At 43.2% G+C, this 17,461-nt stretch overlaps 1 protein-coding gene across 3 annotated transcripts in view; it reads right to left on the bottom strand.

Annotated features, from left to right (window-relative positions):
• RIN2 (Ras and Rab interactor 2) overlaps positions 1 to 17,461 on the bottom strand; it is a 254,705-nt gene that overhangs the window by 236,234 nt on the left and 1,010 nt on the right. The gene's annotated exons all lie outside the window — the stretch shown is intronic.

Raw genomic sequence — 17,461 nt, 5'->3', positions numbered from 1 at the left:
CTTTCATATCTATGTTCCTCTGTCTCTCTCTCTCTTTCTGTCCCCTCCTTCCCTCCACTTCCTCTCTCTCTCTAAAAAATATATATATATATCCTCGGGTCCTCACCAATGGTAATAATAATAAAAGGAAGAAAAAAATCTATAATCAATGTCTCAGTTGAAATTTTTTATTGGTTAAAGAAAGATGAGACTTTGGTAGTCCACCAGCAGTACAGCCACAGAAATTTTTTTTTTAAGTTGAAGTGAGAGAGGGGAAAAAACATTCCCTCTGTGACCTGCAGCTTCACACCTTCACCTCCCTCCTAGTTCATCAATTAACTGCAGAAAAATTAATGCTAAAGGATTGAAGTTTGAAAATGTCTGGGGAAGTCTTTGATAAACTATAAACATCACACGCAAAAATACTTGTTTGTGTTAGTATTCCTATTACTATTTTAGAGGGAAACTAAAACCAGATTTTCTGAGCATTTGTCTCCAGCTGTGGCGGGAGCTGGGCTGGAGGGCTTGGACGACACATGGAGGATGGGCTCCTAGAGGCACTGAGTCCCATACCCACAGACACAACGGTGGGTCACGTGATGGAAACAGTCCTTAGACTGCTGACTGGTAGGGAACTGCAATAGCTTGGCCCGAGGAGCTTGGGTTCTATCAATGGATACACCTGAGTCTAAACCCTGTTCCACCACTGATTAGCTCGACCTTGAGCAGGTTACTTATGCCATCTAAGCCTCTATTTTCTCAATATAAAATGGGTATAATAAGAGTACACATCTTCAAGATTGGCACAGTAAAGCATTTAAAAAGATGCCACCAACCCTGGGTGTGACACATACATACTCAATAAAGGTTAGATTTCATCATGACCACTAGTGCTCTCATCTCTCAGGACTCTCTCAACAGTCACCTCAGCCTCAAGACACATCCCCACCAGACTCAGAAACCCTGTGTTAGGGGAAGCCACATGTGACTGTCTTCAGTCCCAACTCCCCAAGGGGTTCTATCTGCAGAGAACATGCGAAGCTAAGTGAAATAAACAGGAAACTAACCCTTGAGTGGCAACATTTTCAGACTTTGGATGCCATATTTAAAAACATGAAATTCTGCACTTATTTCCATCCTGCTGCATGAGTTACCCTAGTATAGGAGACCGTTCTGCGTGGCATGGGTCCAGATCACCCTAGGACAACATCTTCGTGCCCTTTCCTTAGGCAATTTTAGGCTCTCCTGGCTTTCTACATACTGAAAATGGCCAGCAGTACATTTGTGGCCCACAGCTCTCTTTCAACATGCAGATCCTGGCACTAGCCTCTTTGACATGTCCACTGGGTTCTCACAGGCACTTCAAAGTTAACCTACACAACATGGAATTCTTTACTGCCACTTCTTTTTTTAAATAGGTATTTTTTAAAGATTTTGTTTATTTATCTTTATAGGGGAAGGGAAGGAGAGAGGGAGAGAAATGTCAATGTATGGTTGCCTCTCGTGCGTCCTCCGCTAGGAACTGGCCTGCAACCCAGGCATGTGCCCTGACGAGGAATCGAACGTTGATCCTTTGGTTTGAAGTCCCGCGCTCAATCCACTGAGCTATACCAGCCAGGGCTACCACCACTTCTTTTCCCAGATTTACTGTCTCCTTCAATGGCACCTCCATTAACTCACGTGGTCATGCAAGGAGCTCAAGGCCATCCTGGTTGCCTCTCTCTTCACGACCCTCACATCAAATTCATCACTGAGTTCTGCTGGATCATTCTCTAAATTTTACCTTTAATTCCTCCCTAAAATCCAAAGCCACTCTCTGAAGGATCACAATCTTCTCCCATCTGGTCTCCTGGAAGTTGTCCCTGTGCCACTGAAATCCCTTCTATACTAGCAGTCAGGGCAATATTTTAAAGATAAAATTCTATTATATCAGCTTCTTCACAAGACATAATGATGCTTGGATGGGGATGATGGCTGTGAAGATTCTAGAAAGTACAAAGTGGGTAACCCTTCTGTTCAGTACCTAACACATAGTAGGTACTTAATAGCGCTTTGAATGAATCCAAGCGTTTCCATTTCTCCTGCCCTTTTTCTAGAACAGAAATGACTATTTTTTGAGAGGGAGAAAGAGAGGAGGAGAAACATCCATAGATATTTTTATCATGTGAGAGATACATTAATTGGTTGCCTCTCTCATGCCCCCAACTGGGGACCTGGCCTGCAATCCAGGCATATGCCCTGACTGGAATCGAACCAGCGACCTTTTAGTTCACAGGCCAGCACTCAATCCAATGAGCCACACCAGCCAGGGCTAGAACAGAAACAATTTTCCACAGGCACTTTCAACTCCCTCATGTGCCACAGTGGCAGATTAGGGGCAATCATAGCCTTTCCTAACTAAATGCTTCTCTCTCATCTTCTGCAGTCTCTGGCTCTTAGTCTTTTCTCTACTTCCTGTGTAGTTGCCAAAATACTGCTGTTATCACATGCTGCTCCAAGAAAAATACAATGTGCCCTGTCCACATTCCTATCTGACTTTCTTTGGAAACATAATCACAGTTGGTTTGGATGAGCACTTTGTGTTACTCCATCCCATCCTCTTACACGATCCCAAGGGTTTCCCTCCTGACTCAGTGAGCTGTGCTTGGACACTGGGAGAAGGAGGGAGAATTGATAAGAGTCAGTATTAGACATATCATGTAAGCTGAGTTCAGGAACCTGAGCTCTGCCTTTACCAATATTCTGTGAGGAAAAAAGAGGGAAATCTAGACAGGCCTCCAAACTGTGCGCAGGTGTGAGGATGATTGATCCACAGGGCAGAACCCAGTTAGGATGAAGAAACCTCCAAGGTCATGGAGGGTGTTGTTGGTCAGGCCGAAAGCTTGACCCTGAGCTTAAAGCTAAATTTATTTCTTTTGTTTTTATATTATATGATAGTCTAAAATATTATAGAATATTTTATTATTTCTATTGTCATACTCCATGCCATTTTTAATAACAAAACTGCCATCAGAACTGTATTATTAGGAATCTTGAAGTTCTATTGTTCATCTTCCAAATATAGTCATTTGGCCTCTAGCACAGCCTAAGCCAGCAGAAAGGAGAAGCTGTGGTTCACTCAAATGCTGAGCTCTCAGGGAACCTGGCACCTGCCAGCATCAGCGAGATCACTGTAACCAGCTCTGGTGGTTTGAGGACAGCACCTCGCCAAGCCACTTGTGCAAACCACTTCCTTCACCTGTCCATTTTTTTAAGGTCTCATTCAGCTCCAATTTTTGACTTTCCCCCATTCCTGAGAGGGTGCTGAAGACACCCTGCCCTGCCAGAACAAGGCAGGAGAGAGGAGATTCCACTCTGACCAAGGGATACTTGTATTTTGCCATGTATAATGTGCACTTTTTTGCCCAAATTTTTGAGAGAAAAATAAGGATGCACATTTTACATGGGTAGTACTAATCCCATATCTATATACATATTTTTAATTCTTTTACTTATGCATTGAAAGTGTACCTCTAGAAAGCAGTGACAGTGTCCATATGCAAAATGATATCCTGGAGTAACACAATCGGTTTTGTTTCTAAATATAAATAAATAAATAAATAATTGAATTAAAAATTTAAAATGAAATATTCTTTTTCCTGAAAGTTTGGGCAAAAAACATGGGTGCATATTATACATGGGAGCACACTATTCACAGCAATATATGGTAACTACTTCCTACTGAGAATACCCAGCTAGTTTCTGACTGTGTGCACACTGCTCATACTTCCTGGACATTTTATCAGTCTCTAACGATGCTTTGTATCTTGTTATGTGTTGAATTATGTCCCCCCCCAAAAGATATATGTTGGAGTCCTAGTCACCAGTACCGCAGGCAATGCCCTTATTTGGAAATAGGGTCTATGTAAATTTAGTCAAGTTCAGGTAAAGTCATTAGATGGTCCCTAATCCAATATGACAAGTATCCTTTTAAACGGGGAAAGTTTGGACAGACATGCAGGGAGGGAAGGCAGGGTGATGAAACACAGGGATACTGCCATGGGAGGATGCAGGCAGGCTGGAGGGATGTGTTACAAACCAAGGAACCTGGGGCTGCCAGAGGCTAGGAGACAGCACAGAACAGTTCCTTCCTTTGCGCTTTCAGAGGGGGCAGAGCCCTTGACTTTGCGCTTCTGGTCTCCAGAAACATGAAACAATAAATTGCTATTGTGTTAAGCCATTCAATTTGTGGTGGCAGCCCTAGGAATCTACTACACTTTCCTCTTTCCATATAGAGTTACTCTGGTGAGCATAGGTCCTGGTGTTTGACAGACCTGGTTTGAACTCGGGCTCTTTGGCACCATCCTTCAGCTCTTTCTGTAGGTTTCCTAATGTCTTTTCCTCTAACTTAATTTGAACACCACATGTATTTGCACTTAAAAATTTTTTCTCTCTTGAAGATTTTTTTTCTACAGGGGCTGGGGAACAAGATAAAGGGAACTTCCAGAGGTCATTTTCTTCCAGAGCTTCTTTCTAGCATGAACCTTGGGGCTTTGGGCTGGTATAACAAAGTGTGAGTGTGAAATATCTCCTACTAGAAAACTGAGGGCTTTCTCAAAACAGGCATACTTTCATTTTTAGCCCAAAGGGATCTTGTGTCCTCTTTAGCCGCTCTACTCAAGGCTTCAGGAATCGTTCTGCCTTAACTATTTAATTAAGCAAGTATATATACATAAATACATATGCCAGCACTACTCTAGGTGTTGAGGAGGCATCATTGAGCATACAAAGCCCTGCCTTTCCTAATGTATGTCAGGTGAAAAAAAAAAGCTCGAAAAATAAGGCAAGGCACAGTTAGAGTGGGTCAGGAGGGCAGGTGGTAGGTTTGCTATTTTATGTGGGGTAGTCAGTGACATCTCTGCGGTGGGCACTCAGGGGGCATAAGAAAGTGAGGAGTGGGACATGCAGACATCTGAAGGGAGCATGTCTCAGGCTAAGCAAGAGTCAGTGCAGAGGTCCAGAGGGGAGGAAGCTTATTAAACCAATCAAGGAGACTGGTGTTGCTGGAACAAGTGACTGATGGGCAGGTGGGAGGTGAGGTATGAAGAGCCCAGATCATAAGGGACTTACGGACTATGGAGAAGACTGTGGAATTTACTCTAAGTGAGATGAAAACTGGAGGAAAAGGAAAGGCTCTTACTGAGATTTTAAAAAGATATCTGTGAGTACACTGTGGAGAATAATATTGCCAGGAACAAGGACAAAGTCAGGGGATCGGTAAGACACACACTACAAAATCCCAGGTGAGTGGTGCTGGGGGCTTTGAGGTGGTAGCAGTGGGAAGGTGAGAAGTGGTCAGACCAGGGGTATATTTGGAAGACAGAGCTGACAAAACTTGCTGGTGGAGTGGATGCTGATGGAGGTGGAGGGTTGGGGTCCAAGGCGTAGAGCCTGGAAACATGGAAGACTGGAATGCTATTGGCTGAGATGGGATAAATAATGATGAGAAGAGGAAGGGTGCAGGGCTGTGCAAGAAGGACAAGGGTTTGTTTGGACACATTCAGTTTGAGAATTCCTACAAGACCAACAAGTACAGATGGCCACTGAGTCTCCAAGAGCATCTGTGGTTCAGGGAAGGGGCCTGATTTGGAGACTATCTGCACACAGGTAGTATTTAAAACAGTGAGGCAGGATGACTCACTTAACAGAAATATCAGTAGGGAGGAGAAGAGATCCAAGGACCAAACCCCAAGGCGCTCACTATTTATGGATCACGGAAATGAGGGGAGCTAACAAAGGATGCTGAGAAGGAGTCCCCGTGCAGCAGGAGGGGCAAAGAAAGCATAGGCTTGAAGGCCAAGTATTAATATTTGTAAGAAGGAAGGGCAGGTACCTATGTCAGATGCTATTGGAAGATGGAAGGATATGGGGACCAAAAACTGGCCACTGGATTTGGCAAGATGAATGGCATGGGGACCTTCACAAAATCAGTTTAGGGTTCAATATCTTGATGAGAGTGAGAATCTAGGGAAAAAATGGAGGAAGGGAACTGAAGACAGGAAGCTCAAGCACCCCTGTGAGGAGCTCTGTCGTAAAGCAAAGTTGAGAAGAAAAAGGAGCTGGAGGTAGATGTAGGGTAGGGGATGGTTTTTGAAAGGTGGGAGGTATTAGTAGGATTGTTCCCAGGTGGAAATGACCCTTTGGAGGGAGGAAAAAACTGGTGATCCAGGATGGAGAGGGACAACTGTTCAAGTAACGAACGTCCTGAGTATGTGAGAGAAGTTAGGACCCGCTGCACAAGCAAAGGGGTTGACCCTCCAGAGGAGCACAAGCGTTTTATCCACGGCTGTAGTGGGGAGGCAGAGCAATCAATACAGGTACAGGTCTGTTGGTGGAAGTTCTTCCAATTAATTTCAGTTTCTCAGTGAAATAAGACATAAGGTCATCAACTGAGAGTGAGTAGGGTAGAAGGATCTGGGAGGTTTGAGAAGGGAGAAATCAGAATGAAATAATAACCCAGGGCATCTTTTTGTCCAATCCTATCAGTGGGCTGTGAATCCAATTTAGACGGTTGCCATTAACACATTTTAACCAAATAAAATAGGTTTGGATCAGAAAGAAAAGGAAATATCAGAGTAAAAATGTTAGCTCCCAAAACTTTATTTCACTCCTATATATATGAATGTAATAATAATAAATGGCTGTTGCCCTGAAGGGTGTGGCTCAGTGGGTTGGGCATTGTCCAGCAAAGCAAAAGGATGCCTGTTTGATTCCCAGTCAGGGAACATCTCCGGGTTGTGGGCCAGCTCCGGAGCTGGGGGTGTGTAAGAGGCAACTGATCAGTGTTTCTCTTGCACATCTGTTTCCTCTCTTTCCCCCTCCCTTCCCCTCTCTCTGAAAATAAACTTTAATATCTTTAAAAAATAATAATAACCTGGCTGGTGTGGCTCAGTGGATTGAGCACCAGACTGCAAAGCAAAAGGTCACCAGTTGGATTCCCAGTCAGGGCACATGCCTGGGTTGTAGGCCAGGTCCCCTGTGGGGGGTACATGAGGGGCAACCACACACTGATGTTTTTCTCCCTCTTTCTCCATTCCCCTCTCTCTAAAAATAAGTAAAATAGAATAATAAAAAATAATAAATGGCTTTCAAAGACTGATCTGAGGAGTAACGTGGATGGACTATTAGTCCATCCCTAGAGGTTAACAGTCCAAAACCTTTAATGTGCCCATGATTTTATAGCCATGCCCATCTGCCTGGTACAAGCAGAGACTAAACCCATTCAGCCTGGCTTGGGTTTAGTCAGGGGAGTCCCCTGAAAGAGACTGGCAAGAGAATTAAAGAATATGCAAAGGGTGGGTTATAATCCCAGGCCCTGAAATATTAGTTGGAAAGGAGGCAGGTGAGGATGTGATTTGAAAGGGGGACAATGACCTGGTGGCAGGGTCAATAGATTATAGAGCATAGTGGTGAATGAGCTAAAGCAACTCTACTAGAAAAACAAGATTTCACATTTTCTCCTCAAGACTGAGGGCAAGGTGAATTGTGTTCTTTCACCAATGTTCATTCACAGAAATTTTCTGTTAAATGACCTATTAGAAATGCTTTATCAGAGTGCTTTCTCCTTGCTTCTGCACTGGGCTTTTCAAGTGGTGTGTAAGAATGTTTGAAGTCAATAGGTATCATTTCTTGGTTAATTTTCCCAGCACTCACAAAACAATTTTTTTCCTCAAAAGCAGTTGTCTTAAATTATCATATAGTTGTACAGTGTCTTCAGTTTGGTGAACCTTCAGCAGCTATTTTGCTGTGTTTATTAATTTTTGTTCCTAGAATAGTATTTATTTTATCAAAGTGTCATAATCCTTGAAAACTATGAAGTCCTGGTTTTTATGCCAGGCTCTTTTTCTTTCTCTGCGGGAACTGAGTACAGCCTTTCATACTTCCACTGTATCATCTCTCATAGGTTCCATAGAGAATCTCTCAGAATATTAAAGACCAGCTAAGACCCAGAAGTTTAAATGGACCCATGGGGAAATAGGCTCTAAAATGTTGCTCTTTCCTGCTTGTACTCTTCATTTTTCATATCCTCGCCCGAGAGCATGTTTATTGATTTTAGAGAGGAAGAGAGAAACGGGGATCAGCTGCCCCCCATAGTGCTCCAAATGAAGACTGAACCTACAACCCAGGTATGTGTGCTACGCAGGGTTCAAACCTGCAACCTTTTGGTGTATGGGACGACACTCCAACCAACTACATCAGGGCTATTTGTTTTCTTTTATCCTTATTGCTGATAATTTTTCTCTTGCAATTATTATTTTCATAGTTTAATTCTTAAGCTAAATGAAAAATACCTTAGGGAAAAAAAGATTGATTTCTACCATATATCAATAGTTCAAATGAAACCTGACCATGATATAGATCTTGATATCTTGAACCATAATATTTAAAATGTCATCTGATTCTACATGGCCCTGCCATGTGATTCTGGCTTCTCTGTCTCCAACATTATTCCAGCCACTGCATGCTAAGAATAGCAGATGCACAAAATTCTTACTGATGGTATATCACTGGCAGGATCATGTTAAATTGCAATCCCCTAGTAGCAACAAGCTTCATCCCTGAAGCCTCCTGTGATTGGCCAATTTGAAACTTCACATATTTCCTGCACATTTTGCTTCCACTTGAGTCAGGATAGTAAGAAACTAGAAAAATTCTTTGGTAAGTAGGATGGAGAAACTGAGATAGATAACTCAGCAATTTGTAGCCAAATAAGGAGGGTCACCTACCTAGAGATGACATCCAGGCCTTAGTTGTGTTTCAGCTCCGGGCCCAGAAAAGCAGCAAAACGAGGTGGGTGATGCCAGGACCAATGGCAATGACTAACAACACCCTGCCCTGTCACTGACCAATCAATAGAGACCATGACCCTAAAAGGGCACACCAGCATAACTAATGAATATATTGCTGAAACCCTCCCCTAAAACCTCCCCTAAGATTCTGGCCTGCAAGGGAGAGATAAAACCTCTCAAAACAAAGAGCACATCATACCCCCGCCTTTCCCTTCCCTCTCTTCTTCACCCACAGGCAGGCATCTCCTAAACTCTAGGAGTTCAAGGGACCCTATGAGACTTGCAGCATGGGGAGCAATGGGCTGCAGCAGCTTATCCATGACTAACTCCCTGAACACGTCCCTCAAAGCCCTTTTCTCTGACTTCCCAGAGAGCTAAGGTAGTCCACCCTAGGTTCTCCTGTTGCTTCTTCCATGCTAAGCCCTTCTTTATTTCACTTTCCCCAGCCTTAATAAATGTACTCTCAATCCACCTAGACTCACAACGTAATCTTTCTTGCACACTCCTGGCCAGCCCCAGGCAGACCAGCTCAGGGCCAGGTCCTGTGCAACCTACCAGAAATGGGGAGGGAAAGATGATGGTTACTAAGGCACAGAAAGGATGGCAGTGGGAGGTGCACGTGCACTCAGATGCTTACATCTATCTAGGAGTAAGGATCTGACAGGTGACTGGCCTGGACAGTAAGAGCATATGTTGCCATTTCCTGACATGGTGAAGAAACTCTCCTTCCGATCTTAATGTTCTCTCGTCTTCTAGACCATGGTTCTCAATGTCGTCCACCCCACTCCTCCTTAGTTACTCTTTAAGGAATCAACAAGCAACGGTAATAGAAACAAAGATCTAGCTGTTTTCAAGAAGGATATTAACATATTTATAGGCATCCGGTGATCATAATGAATATTTCCAATAAAGTCTGAGGACATAAAAATCTGCACCAGAATTGTGGGAAATAAACATGACCAAAAAGCATCAAAGATGGGCCAGTAAGCCATACATGTCCCCACTTGTGGCAGACAGTTAGTAAGAAACACCTGCACCTCACATCACAAGAGGGCGTTACAGAAATGAAGGAGGATGGATTCTTCCTAACTGTGACCTGCTGGCAAAGTTGAGAACAAGCGTCTAAGACCATGGTGGATGCTGCCAGTGCTCTGCCGTATCTTCACAACCCCCTCCACTATTTTCACTCCCACAACAGCACCTGTGTCTCTGTGTGGCAGGACGACCTTCAGGCTGCTTAGCCGCATGCAGAAGAGCTGGAGGTGGGTAAGGCAGCCCTCAGCAAAAGACTGAGCAACACAAAGGCATACGTACTATAGTAAACTGGCCTCTGATCTCCCCACTCTGATGGGTCCTGCACTGTCTCCAGAGCTTTCATCTGAACACCTCCCCTTATCTCCTCTTACGAAGACGGAGAGTTTATTGATACTTAAACTAAAAATAAGGCACAACCCCCTGCAGGGCTTGAGCATTCCGGTGACAGGACAGTGTCACCCAGGGCAGTGATGATGAATTTCCCTTCAACACTCCCCATCTCTCCGGTCAGACTCTTGAGGACATGCCACTATCCTAAACTGTCTTCCACTTTGTCCCAAATGTAGAGCTCTTGCCTCCTTCCTTGGGCAAAAAGCTCTCAAAAGGTCTGAACCATGTCTTCCTCTCACTCCACACTTTGTAGAACTCAAGCAGGGAGCCTCATGATCTGAGTGGGGCCACAGGGAACAATGTGTTCTTTCCCCAAATACCCACACTACTTCTGATTCTCATTCTTTGCACTTGACACTCCTACCTGAAAACCTACTGTTGATAGCTATCATCACCTTATCCCTCCCTCTGACAGATTCTGCCAGAATCCTTTTCTGATATGGGACAGGCCAAAGTACCCTTTCTACCTGTGACCAAATTACCCTTGCATAGAAAGAGGGCATTCTCTCCTACCCCCCACTCGGAAATGACCCCACCTCCAGCAGGTACCAGTGAAGACAGAATTTAAGAGAGAGGGATAGCCCAAGCCAAGATTAAAATGTAGGAGGTTTACACAATGGAATTCTATGCAGCAGAAAGAAAGAAGGAGTTCCTATCCTTTGCAACAGCATGGCTGGAACTGGAAAGCATTATGCTGAGTGAAATAAGCCAGGTGGTAAAAGACAGATACCATATGACAAATACCATAGGTTTCCATTTAACAGGAACCTAAACAACAAAACAAACCAGCCAGCAAACAAGCCAGCAAAATATAACCAAAGACACTGAAATAGAGAACAGGCTGACAGTGACCAGAGGGGTAGGAATTTTAGGGGAAAAGGGGAAGGGTTTAAAGGAACTTGTATATAGGACACACGGGCAAAAACTAAGGGGGTGGAAATGGGAGGGAGGTGGGGAGCACTGGGCTGGGCTGGGATGGAAGTAAGAGACAAAAAACTGTACTTGAACAACAAGTAAATAAATAATTTCTTTTTAAATGTAGGAGGTAACTTGTAATGTTTAGATCATAGGCACAGCCTAAGAGCAACCTGTACACTGTTTCAGGTAAAACATTAGCTTAAAATATTAGGCATAATTGCGTATGAGAGAAATTTTCTCAGAAGAAAATTGTAATACCAAATATGCATTAGGTGTGTGTTAAGACAGGGATCCCAGAACACAAACAGAATGGGATGAGGGGTAGGAGGATCATGGACCAATGGCCAGGAGAAGGCTCCTGCCATGAGGGAGGGACAGGGACCTGTTGGGTCTGACTGACACTTCATACATCCGACCTTATCTTACAGAGCGTGTAAGAAGCTTTGAGGAAACCACGATAAATGGGGCACCTTCATCAACCTGAAGGGGAGACTTTCTGTCTGTTCATTGGACTCTATTCCCTTCTTCCCTCCCTCCCTCCCAGTGCTCCTTGCTCAGGAGCCATGAAACCTTGGGGGCTGGAGGCTCATTGTTCACACATTGCTTTCACACAGAAGGGTAGCCAAGAGCCAAAGGAGCCTCTGCAATCCACACCCTCTTCCCTGTGCTTGTTTTAAAAAGACACCTTTTTTCAAAAGACACAAGCCTCTGTCTTTGTTCTCCTTTGGATCCCTAAATTGCCAAGGGGAAAAACAATTGCAAAGGAAAATAATAAAGAACTTTAATTAGGGGTTTTCAGGTTCAAAGTTGGCACAAGTGTGTCTCCTTAGTCATGTAACCACACTGTCTTGTGCTCACCAGTGTTGGTAACCCCCCCTGCTAGGCTGGAGGGCCCTCAGGCCAGGAATTATATAGTGGCCCCTGACAGATCAGCCCCTGGAAGTCAGCCAGGATCCCATACCCTTGGCAGCACAGAAACCTGAAGCCACTGTGTCTCTGCAGAACCAGTCTGGTTAGTGTGTTCCTCCCCAGACACCCTGCTGACTGCTCCGTAAGTGTGGTCTGAATATGCACAACAAACACCTACAGGTTTTATTCAATTTGTACTTTACTAGAAAAAGAGGGTTAAAAGCTATCAAGTCTTCCAAAATTAGTGTCTAGGCTTAATATCATTCCAAACAAATCCCATGGAATAAAATTTGACTGGAAGAATTAATGGGGAGCATTGCCAAGAAAATTGTGCAGGGACAGAAAGTGAAGTGGAACTTGCCCTGCCAACATTGCATGGACTAAAGAGATGTTGGAGAGGTGAGTTTATTCACAAAATGATACTGGGCCTGGGGGTAAGCTAGTAAGGGGAGGGGGAGAATTAAGTGGCATTCTTACTTTGCAGACCACTGAGCAAAGGATTCCAAATGAATTTAAACAATAATCTGTAAAATTGAAACCCTAAAAATTAGAAGAAAAGATAAATGACTAGTTGTTTATGGATGCAAGAAAGGCTTTTCGAGCACAGGAGCCATTAAAGAAATCCAAAGAAAAGGCACAAACATTCAACTACACTTTAGTATAACAAAAAGTCACAAACACTCAGCACTTGGGCAAAATAAGTCTAGACAACGAAATGGGGAGTGTGGTTGAGATGCCATCTCACTTATCCTGGCACCACATGTTGAAGTCAAACAAACCCCAGCCTGGTCATAGGAGACCTGGCTTCTGGTTTCAGACCTCCAGGGAGGTGTGGAAGTTTGGCTGATTCTGGGGACTAAAATGTTCATGTGCATCTTACCAGTGGAGGGGACCTTTGTTTACCATAAGAGATATTTGTCTTAATTCATTTTTTAAAAGGTATTTTTGTAATCGAATCGGAGTTAAATGTAATGGGACATTAGCTATTGGGAAAAAAAATCTGTAGTGATTTCTACAACAAAGAAAAAATGCTTTATTAAGTGAATAAAGTCCATCTAGTTAACTATTTAAATTAGCTAAATGTTTGGATTTTTCTATTTCTTACCAAACACATAAAATCGTATACATGAAAACCAAACGTTTTATCTCATTTAGTAGGTTAACCTATGTAAATAAAATAGATTTAATTCATTAAAAACTGTAAAATAGAAATGTTTCCACCAAGTCTGATTTTAAAATTTTTCAACTTTTCAGAATTTTAGGCAAGTGAAGGATTACATGTTGATACCTTCATTATTTACTACCACTTGATCAAATAAAAATGAAATATAAGTTCACAGCAGCAATTAGAATACCTTCTGAATTTGCTTCTTATTTGGACACTGTGAAGCTCAGCCACATCATTTAAGTCAGTCTTGAAGATGGTTTCAAAATATAAAGCAGCATAGCTTTATAACTTTTCTTACAACTTTTGGTGGTATTCAAAGTTACTGCCAGGGGTCCCTGCCACCAAAGATCGTTGACCAGAATAAGAATGAAATGCTCAGCCTCATACACCACTACCCCCAAAATCCAACTTGATTTTCTGAGAGTCTTCTACAAAATGGTTCTGTTTAGACTTTCATGAAACCATTAGCAAGTTTAAAAAATATTTTCTACTTCAAAAATCACATCATTCATTCGATGTGTGACAATGCTGTTGAGTGGGTTTGTTAGTGGCTGTATTAACCTGTGTGGTTCCATTCACACTCTCAAGTGACACTCCACACTTCTCAGGAATGAACAACCTGGCGTAGCCTGAGCCCGGACCCACCACAACAGGTTCTGGCTGTAAACTAGCAGGTTGAAGTTTCTAGATGGTCCAGTTTATCAGTACAGGCTCTTCCTCCCTCCACCCCTGGCTTAAGACTCTGCTTCCCTGTCCCAGGATGACATCCAAAGGAAGTTCTGCTTTGACCTTTCTGCTCTACCTGTGGCCTCATTTTTGGTAAGTTCATCAAATGGAGACAGCTTCAGTATACAGTGCCCCAATGACTTCCTGAGTCTCCAACTGCTTACTGAAAATTTCCATCTGGGGTAACATAAGAATTTTAAACTCGACAGGTTAAACATCACACTAGCTATTTCCTCCCCACTCTCTTCCTTGGCCACATGCAGGAGTGCTTGCCCTCCCTTATGCACACACACACACGCACGCATGCACACACACACACACCACACATTCCTGGAAACACACACACACACACCCCTATCTGATAGGTCCCTTTTTCTCAAAACATTCCTGCCCTTGACTTCTGTGACACCACTCTATTCCACACAGATCTCAAGGGCTACTTGCTTTTCAGGATTTGGAAAAAAAAATCTGTGAGACAATTCTTGACATTAATTTGCTCAGTGCTAGTGATCTAGAAACATCTGCAGGTGGACAATAAATTTACCCAGTTGTTTTTCTGATCACAGTATCACTTCCCAAGGCTCCTCTGCTACTCCACAACACTTCTCTGAATCCTTGAAATAGGGATTCCAGCTTCCCCAATTCATCTCCTCTCTTAAAGGTACTATAGCCTGAATAGACGGAGTTACAGATCTGTGAAAAGTGCCTGATAAATAGTAGGCTGTAATCAAAGCCTTAAAAAAAAACCACCTGATTTTAAACAATGGGTGTGTATGAAGAGGAGGCTGCCATTAGCAGCCTTTGTTCCAGGTCAGAGGCACCCAGTGAGTGACTGCTGTTACCTTTTCATTGAGTAGACATGGACACAGTCCAGACTGCCAGCTCCCCAGGAAAGAGGAAGTGAGACAACTGAAAACTCAGGGTGTATTTTCCTATTCAGTGGAGGTGATCAACCAAAAGGTACCGTCAGTATCAGAAGCCCTAAGTTGCCGTTCCACACACAGTTACATTTGAGGTTTTCTCTGGGAAGGTTGAGGGAAGATCTGCAGGCTTCTGGGCACCATGAAGACAGCTGTTTAAGGCCTGTCTGCATTTTTTATGAGGCTCCTCAGCTCCCTCAGATCTGATCAAACCTGGAGAACTGACTCATGTTTACCAGGCTCACAGAAACTGGCAGACCAGTGATTAACTGTAGATTTACAAGGGGGTGAGGTTTAGTGTCCAGAATATACATTTTTACTATCCTAATTGCCAATGCTCTTCAGAAACTGCCTAGATGAACTAAAAACCATTTGAATGAACTAAACATTTCCTGAAGTGGATCCCTTGGAACACTGGATCCAGAAGATGTTTCATAAGAAACAGTGTTCTGTGGCCAAATTAAACTGGTAAACATTCTGTATTATGACATCATCCTAAAAAATTCCAATGCACACTATAATGATAAAGGCACTGAAAATCCTGCAGTGAAAAACCTGCTTAACATTAGCATTACTAATACACACACACACACACACACACACACACACACACACTTAAAGATTTTATTTATTTATTTTTAGAAGGGGAGGGAGAGAAATATCAATATGTAGGGGGATGCCCCTCCCATACCCCCTACAGGGGACCTGGCCTGAAACCCAGGCATGTGCCCTGACTAGGAATCAAACCCACGAGCCTTTGGTTCACAGGGTGATAACTCAATTCACTGAGCAACAACAGCCAGGGAGCACTACTCTAATATATGTTACCACTGTAACTCTTTAGTAATTCTTTTGCAAAGTGGCATCCTAAAACGCAGCTGAGTAAATTCTCTTCAAGACATACATTGCATGGGGTGTGCCTCTGAGCAGAGCCACCTCTAACAAAGTCAGCTGTGGTACAGCGAAATGATTACCAGATCTGAGCCCCGGTTTTAGCTTTGGTACTTTGATCTCCCCAGGCCTCTTTTCTCACCTACCAAGTGGAATTAATAACTTTGTGAGAAATAACTGAGGTGTCATCTGTAAAAATATTTTATAAAGTGCCATAAAAAATGTGATTCTCTGTTAAGGGATATACTTCTTGCTGTGTAACCCCTCAAAATGCATTTATAAAGGAATACTTTTGTTCTTCCAATACCCATTCCTGGAGTGCTAATCAGTATATGAGCTATGACCTGGGTTTGGACCTTAGGAAGTTCAGACAGTGGGCAAGTGGGGTTCACTGCATATTGCTCATAAGTGATAGACACACAAGGAATTCTGGGGTGCTAAGATGAGTACCTTGCCAGAAAATGGAGGAGGAAAGTCACAGAAAGCTTCCCAGCTGAAACCTTAGGAATCTTGAACAATCATTAGGAGGGTTGGATGCATAAGGGGAATGGGGCATAATGCCAAAATGATATAATGTGGGGAGGGTGTGAAGAATGGGCCCAATTAAGGTTGAACTCTCAGTGTTGCATGCCCCTGCACAGAGGAGAAACGAGTTATCTGTCTCCTCTAAGCAGAGGAAGAAATTTAGCTCGGTAAGGAGGTTGTTTCTGGAGAGCGGAATTTCTTTCTGGAGAGGGGTAGTGACCCCTGAATATGGAGAAGGGGTGGGAGACTTTGGGTGAGGATGAGGGCTGCTGGAAAGTTATCTCTAAACAAGCACATACCATAGCCCTCAAGGGAGTCAAGCTTCTGCCATCTACCCCTACATGGGGGTCAAGTGTGGGGTACTGGAGGTCTTTTCTGCTTAAGTAATGTCTGCAGGAAAATTTATTAAACAAGGAGGTCTTGGTAGCAGATTGGGCCTTCTCTTATGTCTCCAGACTCTGAGAGCTGAGAGCAGAGTCCTCAAACCTCAAAGCTACTGTCAACCACCAGCCTTCTCCAGTCCCAAATGCAAGGGCCTCTCACTGCCCAGGCCCCTCCCAAACCCTGGCTCCTGATATCATCTGTGGAGGTTCCAGAGCACTGGGAATTCACCTGTTCTAGAGGTACATTGGAACCTGAGGCAAACAAGGGAAATGTGTGCCTCTATGTACACTTATCAAAATATTCTCCCATATTTAAATGAGGTAAAAAGTAAATAAAGCTCTACAGTCCAAAAATATGACTATATATGAAACCGGCATTGCCTAATCTGTTGTATGTCATTGTCAATCTTCATAAACCCCCACGTGGAGATCAGACACACGGAGGGTGCTTGGAAATGACTGGTTTCAATGCCCAGGTTGCAGTCATAAAAACACTCCATCTTTACAGAAAATGTTAGTATTTTGTTCATCGTGGGTTTTTTACATGAAATTTAGTTTTTTAAAATATTGCATTAAAATTATATTTATCTTAATTATTGAAAACCACCAAATGTTTATTTTTGATGCAATATTTACACAGTCCTGTTGGTTGAAGAATGCTGAGGGTTTCCTTGTTGCTAATAGCATGCATGTTCCAAAAACCCCCAGGGTGCCTGAAACCCTCAGGACTGCAAGAAAGTGGGGCTGTGCTGTGTGCAGGGTCAGAGTGTTGACCTCCTCTGCTTAATT

Source organism: Artibeus jamaicensis, unplaced genomic scaffold (genome assembly GCF_021234435.1).
Source record: "Artibeus jamaicensis isolate MK-2021 breed Jamaican fruit bat unplaced genomic scaffold, CSHL_Jam_final contig_65, whole genome shotgun sequence".
In the NCBI taxonomy this organism is placed as follows: Eukaryota; Metazoa; Chordata; class Mammalia; order Chiroptera; family Phyllostomidae; genus Artibeus; species Artibeus jamaicensis.
This window is presented reverse-complemented; position numbering and strand designations above follow the sequence as displayed.